Source organism: Triticum urartu, chromosome 5 (assembly GCF_003073215.2).
Source record: "Triticum urartu cultivar G1812 chromosome 5, Tu2.1, whole genome shotgun sequence".
Taxonomy (NCBI): domain Eukaryota; kingdom Viridiplantae; phylum Streptophyta; class Magnoliopsida; order Poales; family Poaceae; genus Triticum; species Triticum urartu.
The window spans coordinates 651,519,768-651,527,777 of record NC_053026.1 but is presented as its reverse complement, the minus strand read 5'-3'; positions in this window follow the sequence as shown (position 1 = coordinate 651,527,777).

Sequence of the window (8,010 nt, the reverse complement as noted above, 5' to 3'; positions counted from 1 at the left end):
CAAAATAGTTAGGGTTTGAGGCAAAAAGTCAACCGAGAGAAAAGTTCAGATCCAGATATGGCCGGGCGCGCAGAACGAGGATCGCCGGACTTCGAGCTCCTGTTCGCCGGAATCGTCGGGGATCGCCGGAGGAGGGCTGGCCGGAGCTTGGAGCGGGCGGCGCGGCGAGGGGAGAGTGCGGACGGCGGCGGGGCTCGGCTCCCGCGGTGCGGGCGCGCGGCGGCGAGGTCCGGCCGGCGTTGGGCGGTGGCCGGCGCGGAGCTCCAAGCTCGCCGGCGAGACGACGTGGTGAGCAGCACCGGTGTCGGGGCGATGCGCCTGGAGCGAGGAGGCGGCGGGGAGGACCCGGGCCGCGGGGGCCTGCCCCGGGCTCGGCGGGCCGGCGGCGCAGGAGGCGGTGTGGCGACACGTGGCGCGTGGGGATTCGTCGGGCGGCGGCGGCGCGCTTTGTCCGGCCGGACCGGACGTGTTCGGCGCGGCGCGAGGCGATTTTTAGGGTTTGGGGAAGAAGGACCCATGGATTTCGGAGGGAGGCTATTTATAGGCATAGAGGGAGCTAGGAGTGTCCAAATGAGGTGCGGTTTTTGGCCACGCGATCATGATCCAACGCTCTAGATGATGGAGAGGGTTTTGGTGAGTTTTGGGCCAAATTGGAGAGGTGTTGGGCTGCAACACACACGAGGCCTTTTCGGTCCCCCGGTTAACCGTTGGAGCATCAAACGAAGTTCAAATGGTACGAAACTTGACAGGAGGTCTACCGGTAGTAAACCAAGGCCGCTTGGCAAGTCTCGGTCCAATCCGGAAATGTTTAACCCCCACACACGAAAAGAAGGTAGAAATGACCACCGGAGGAGAACGGAGCGCCGGAATGCAAAACGGACAACGGAGAAAATGCTCGGATGCCTGAAACGAACACGTATGCAAATGCAATGCACATGATGACATGATATGAGATGCATGGCAACAACAACAACACACAGACAAAAACCCGAACCCGAGGAAATAAAATAACTTAATGCCGGAAACGGCAAGAGTTGGATTATATATTAGGTAAATCATATCCGGGGTGTTACAGATTGTTGCTGAGCTGCGACTGCGAATGCAGCATGGGTGGAACTATGGTGCCATCTATTGGCGACGAGCACTTTACGTGCACAGCCAAAACATTTTTTTCTTGAGGTATATATGTACTCGACCCGTTCCATTACTAGCTAGTTTGATCACGTCGATGCTTATTATAACCATAATAAAATGGCTACTCAATTAGTCTGTTTATTTTACATATTCATAAGAGTTATTTGATTTTACAGGATATCCTTGTCAGACGATACGTACCATGTGATCAAACCACCAACGGATATGGATATCAGGGTGCACTCTTATCTAGGAAAATCCAAAAAGGGGGTGTACATTGCATCATTCATTAAGGATGTCTTTCGAGTTTGGATCCTGAATGAATTGTGTGGTCAGACGAAGTGGGTGTTGAAGGGTGAATATGATCTTAAGCGTGTGCAAGCATTTGATAAGGATGATCATGGTCCCTGGGTCTTAGATGACATCAACTATTATTCGTTTGGTTCTCAGCCTCCAGAAGACAACAAGAAAGCAAGAGTTGAGGAGTTTGAGTGGAGCTCAGAGAATGATGATGATGATGATGATGCTGATGACAAGAGTGAGATTGTCGGAGAAAACAACTATGAAACATTTCGTTCACAACTTCCGGAAGTCAACGAGAAAGCAATGGTTCAAGGGAGACTTGAGCGGATGCACAATACCGAGGCGGTTGATGACAACGAAGACATGGTTGGTGAGCGTCACCATGCATGTGACGTGCTCGGATTTCATCCCTACAAAGAGATTCTCTTCTTGAGCAGCTTCAAGGAAAGGGAATGGAAGGCTACGGTGCATGCATATCATTTGAATAGCTCAAGGGTCGAATGCTTAGGAAACATGTGCCCAACGCAATACCAGCAAATCGAAGACTAAGAAGAGCAGGAGCTGGGAGTACGTGAATATTTTCCATACACGCCATGCTGGACCGGTGACTATCCTAGAAACAAATAATTTATAATTTCACCTGGAGCTTTAGTATGTTGCTTTGGTTTTGTTTATTTCCTAGAAAGAATTTGATCGTTATTGTTTTGTTATAAGCTAGCAGTACGTAACTCTTCTTACAATATAGCTAGATTTTCGTGTGAATCATGCATGCGAGTTTGTCATTGTTTTCTACTGGTCTTTCAATGGGAAATAATCTATAACTCCATCTGGACATTTAGTAGGTTGCTTCAGTTTTGTTTATTTCGTGGAAACAAATGGATAGATTCTCCTGTGCATCATGCATGTGAGTTTGAATCAACTATAAGCATCTAGCTAGCATAAACAAGTAGATCAGTATGCGACAGGTTTGCATGACAAGGCCAGAGACGAACATACTGAGCAGTGTTTTGTGCACTCGTGCCGTACCAAAGGAGTTCAAACTCTTAACTGAAACGCACTCTTAATTAATGGATAAATATCTGGATAGACTACCGCAAGACTCAAGAAACACCACATCGTCCAATTTATTACCAGAGCTAGGTTTGTGTGTTTTTCCCCGGAGTTTTTTTTTTTCGTGGGAGATTGGCCCTTGCGTGGACCGGTTGGTGGTATGGAGTTAGCAGAGATGACATTATTCTCTCTCCCTGTCTTGTGCATCTCTGTTGGTTCCTTCTTGTTCCAATCCTTCGGTTTGGTGCTTGCTATTTGTAGCATAACAGCTCCCCCCCTCCCCCCGTCCTTTCTTTTTAAGAAACATGATATCGAGTTGGGTCGATGCATCCTTTGATCCTCCTCCAGGTGAATTAGGTGCCACAGAATGACATTTTGTCAATCCTGCGCGTGCTGGGATGCATTGTTTCTTTGTCAAAGGCTTAATCTTGGCTGGTGTCTCACTTGGCGCTCCTAGAGTGTCCCTAGTGGCGCTTTGCATCCTGCCCTTGCCCGTGGCCATGAGCGGCGTGTACAAATGCAGGACAACAATGGTGTCATTGTCCCATTTTATAGATAAAACAGACTACTATCAAATACTAACAACAACGTACAAAAGTAGCAAGAAAGAAACGAAAGAGCCTGCTGTCCTGCTGAGGCCACAACACAAGTAAGAGCGTAATAAGACCCAATTAAAAAGAAAAGATACACGAAGGACAACAAAGGCCCCACCTTCAAGTGCCATAGATATCCCAAAGTGAAAAGAGAAAAGTATATTTTGGGTACCTCAGGTTTACCGAAAGTCAATATCCGGTCCCTCAACATTTTTTGGGGGACATTTTGTGCCTCATGTCTCAAAACCATATTAGAGGGAAATACCGCTCATGTGTCATTGGTTTTCTCTCTTCTTACTTGCAACGTCGAAAGGTCCTATTTTTCGCCGTTATCTCTCTTCTCCTCCTCACCCCATCCCGATGTACCACCACCGTGTGACGACCCTCCTACCTTGACCGCGTTGCCGCATGTCTCCCCTCCTTCCCCAGCCAGCCACTTCGCCACACATCCCCCCCCCACACACACACCACTACCAAGCAGGCCGCCCCAGGCTGCTTTCGTATGCTGTAGCAATTGCTACAGTATACAAAGGATTTGGGCACCATGCCCCGGGCCTGGGCCCTAGATCCAACACTGCCACCACCTACCACCTACCCTACCTCACCCAACCCCCGGCGCCTCCACCTCCTTCACCAGCCATGGGGGCCTCAGGGGCACCAGATCTGGCGAGATCCGCAACGACGCGCGAGTGAGCTCCTCCGCGCCATGCCTTGTCCTACACCATAGTCAAAGAAGCAACGACACTCTCAGGCTTGAGCATGTGGCGGGCCTCATCGGTCGGGAGCTTCCCTGTGGACTGCTCGAGGTCATTGAGCGTGTCGAGCTGGCAGGTGAGCGATGCATCCGAGGAGTCAGAGGCAAAGGTGTGGTCAGTGAGGAGGTCGCCATAGAAATGGTCGAAGCCGAGGAGTACTAGGGCCATGCAGCGCCAGCTGAGGCGTGCCACAACGGTACCGATATGGTTGAGCGTGTCGAGCTTCTTGGAAAGTGTGAGGGCCAGGAGCCTTGCGTCGTCGCTTGGGATGAGGGCCTTGGAGCCGAGGCTGAGAGGGTTCAACAGGTTTCAGTCACTTGGGATGGTCAACTCAAAATAAGGGACACGTCAGCCGAATACCGCTTTGTTTCTGGTTTTGGATGAATTGTGTCCGGTTTTGAGACATGGGGGACTAAATGTCGCCCAAAAATGATGAGGGGCTGCATGTCAACTCTTGGTAAAAAAATGCGAGGGACTCTTGCTAAATTTGAGGTAACCAAATATATACTTTTCTTTTTTAACCTAATATACCTTTTCTTTTGATAAAAAAGCCTTTAAGAGAAAGATGAGAAAAACAAGTTCCGGATGCGACTGAACAAAATAATTTCAGATGCAAATTAACTAGTTACATGAATAGCAAAACTGATCAACAAAACAATGGGAGGGCAATTCTGAAACATTTAAGAAACTGGACTCTAGGTTCTTTACTTCTCTTTGTTGTGTTTACGCACGGTACAGGGTTTCCTGCGTATATACGATGCATTGTTCTTCCGTCTATGCATCCAGCTGTTCCGCCTTCCGCATACGTACGTACTACCGGCCGGCACATCCAAACTCGGTCGATGGAACGCCAGCGGCTGAAAGCTCGCGAAGACCACGACCTACCCGACGACGTGCTGGCCGACGTCCTCCGAGTCTCCCGCCTCGCTGGCTCGCCGCGTCACGGTGCGTCTGCAAGGCCTGGCGCCGCGTCATGGAGGACCGCCACCTCCTCCACGCCGGCCTGCTCCCGCTCTCGCTCGCCGGTATCTTTATCCAGTTTGAGGAGCACGCGTTCCCGGAGTTCTTCGCCCGCCCCTCCTCTTCCCCGGTTAACACCAAGCTCGACTTCATGTCTCCGGTCGTCTCCCCCTCCACTGAGATAGGTGATGGTTTCGATGAAGACTACTTCGTGCGAGACCACTGTAATGGCCTCCTCTTGCTCAGCAACTACGTGGTTAACCCTGCCACGCAGCGCTGGGATCCTCTGCCTCCTAGTCCAGACCTTGACCCCATGGGGATCGCCCATGGTTTCGATAGGTATCTAGCCTTTGATCCTACCATATCGCCTCACTACCAGGTGTTCAGCATCCCTTATTTGCATGAGACGAGTGTCTACAACGGTATGGCCAACCGCGGTACTGCCCAAGTAGACCCCTTTGTGGAGAAATCCGAATGGCCGCCATCCACATGCATCATGAATGTCTTCTCGTCAAGGTCGGGTCATTGGGAACGGATGTCTTTCGCTAGAGAAGGTGCTGTGGTGGGGTCTATTGCTGAGATGCGTCACGGCTGGCCCAATTGTGGTGGCGTCTATGGTCGACCAGCACTTTATGTGTACTGCCAAACTATCTTTGTCATGAGGTATCTACTCGGTCTACAGGATCAGTTACTAGTTTTATATGCCAAAAACTTAATTATTTGTGCCATAATTAAAGGATTGCTGCATTAATTATATGGATATGTTTTCAATGTATTTGCCAATGATCGATTTTTGCAGGATATCTCTAACCGATGATACAAACCGTGTGATTAAAGTGCCGTTGGACGCACTCGGTTATCTGGGAAGATCAAAAATGGGTGTGTACTTTGCATCAACTCGCAGTGATGGCCTTAAGGTTTGGATCCTCGATGAATCATGTGATGAAATGAAGTGGGTGTTAAAGGGACAGTGCGACCTTAAGCCTGTGCAAGCGTTCAATCGGCGAGTTCATGGTCCCTGGGTCTTGCAAGACATTAACTATGAGTTCTTTCGTTGTCAACTTCCGAAAGTCAACAAGAAAGCACTAGGTGAAGAGGAATTCGAATGGGACTCCGACAATGATGACGTTGTTGACAATATAGACGTGGTTCAAGACGGTCGCAATTTATGCAACATACTTGGATTTCACCCATTCAAGGAGATTCTCTTCTTGAGCAGCTTTCGAGGAAAAGAATGCAGGGCTACAGTACACGCTTATCACTTGAATAGCTCGAGAGTTGAATGCTTAGGAAACATGAGCCCAACCCATTATGATAGTTTTGAGCCATTGCACACACCCCTGCGAGAATACCAATATTTTCCGTACACACCATGCTGGATGGGTGAACTCCCTAGCAACATATAATATAGAAGAATATCGTCCGCAGAAGGCTAGAAGCATTCGTGTATCATTTTAGTTATGTTTATTTTATATTGCTATTGCAAGTGCTATTGATAATCGTTATGTTGTCACTGCAATATATCGTACCTTACAAGGTACATGACCCCACGTAAGTTCAGCCAAGTGACGGGGACAAATCTTTTAGCAACTTTGTCACAGTGGATGACAACTTCATCTCATAATCCTAGCCACTCCGATCAGATGAAGTTGTCTTCTGCTCCTTGTTGGGCTACCATGACATTAGCCATTCCAACAATGTGGCAATTCTTTGATCCACTTGTTTATTGTTTGTTTTGAGATAGCTAATCAGACTCGATCGTCCAATAATCACTGCTATCGCCTATCATGGCACTAGCCATTCTAACAAAGTGGCGATTACTTTGCCTATGAGCAACATCGTTGATGACTCCACCCAACTAAAACTTGCATCAAAGATCAGACGACATAAATCTCACCTATTAAAAACTATAAGTTTCAAAATCAACTGAATGAACGTAAAAATGAATCAAACTTGAAAAAGAATAAAGAAAATAATTAAATTTGGTGTATTAGTAGCATGAACCATTTGTATTTTCACCTCAAGAATATGTTTTTTTTCACCATCCGAATAGAACCATATATAGCATATCTAGACATTTCACCTAAAGTCAAGGTCTTGAGATCTCTTGAGCTAAAATATACTTGAAAAAAAAAATGAGAAAACAAATCTCGGGTGCGACTAAGCAAATTAGTGGACTGAATAATCTCGGAAGCAAATAAAGAACAGAAGTCAACAAAACAATGGGAATCTAAAAACAATGGGAATCTAAATCTTTTTGCCTCTATAAGTAGTGTCAAATATTATGGTTTGTACCTAAAAAAATTATGTTTTCTTTTTCATCATTTTTTATTGCCAGAAAGTAAATGAAAGCTACACACGCACAAATCTTGAACATTTAATAGGCCGTGGGGAAACTGGACTCTAGAGGCCCGTACTTTCATTTGTGTGCGACACCAGGCTTCGCTTATAAAAGCATCTACGGGCATCCCAAATCTCAAATACTCGGGCGGACTGCCCGGTCAGTGATTGGTCACGTTGTTTCGATTTAGACGGACGCCTCAAAGAGACTTCAAACGTTCGGGCTGATCAACATCCTCATATCCAGCCCAAATACGGGGCGGATATGGGCGTTCGGGCACGCCCGTCACGTCAGACCCGGCACATGTTGGCCCACCCGACCCCACATATATTCGTCCTCATCCGCTTGCCGGAGCAAACCCTAGCCACTTCATCTCAGTCCCCTTCATCACCCGAGCTCACCTTCAGCGGTTTCTGGCCTTCTCCGGCGTGTCATGCAGCGGATCGAACTCCGACCAGTCCGGATCCGTCGACTGGGGTGTCATCCCGTGTGGGTTGGAGGAGGCAATGGCAGTCTGCATTGCACTCCGCCGCTCCCGCGAGAACAACGCCCGGCCGACGGACGGATCCGTTCGCCGCGACGCCATAGCGTCGGCACACTGGGCGCTCGGGTCCTCTAGTGTTGGATCCTCGTGGTCCTGGCAGCCAGAACACCTATCCTTCCCCATCACCGGTCGGGCAGACTATGAGTCCCATCGGGAACGGGCGGTTCGCCGTGGGAAGGAGAGGATAAGGGTCGCCGAGGCCCGTATCACGGCGGAAATGGAGGCGGCTGATGCGGCGGCGCCGGAGGCCGGTGAGGAGGAAGCCATCCACGCCCGCATTATGAAGAAACGGCAACAGAAGAACAAGCGCACCCTCACTCGAGAGCAGAA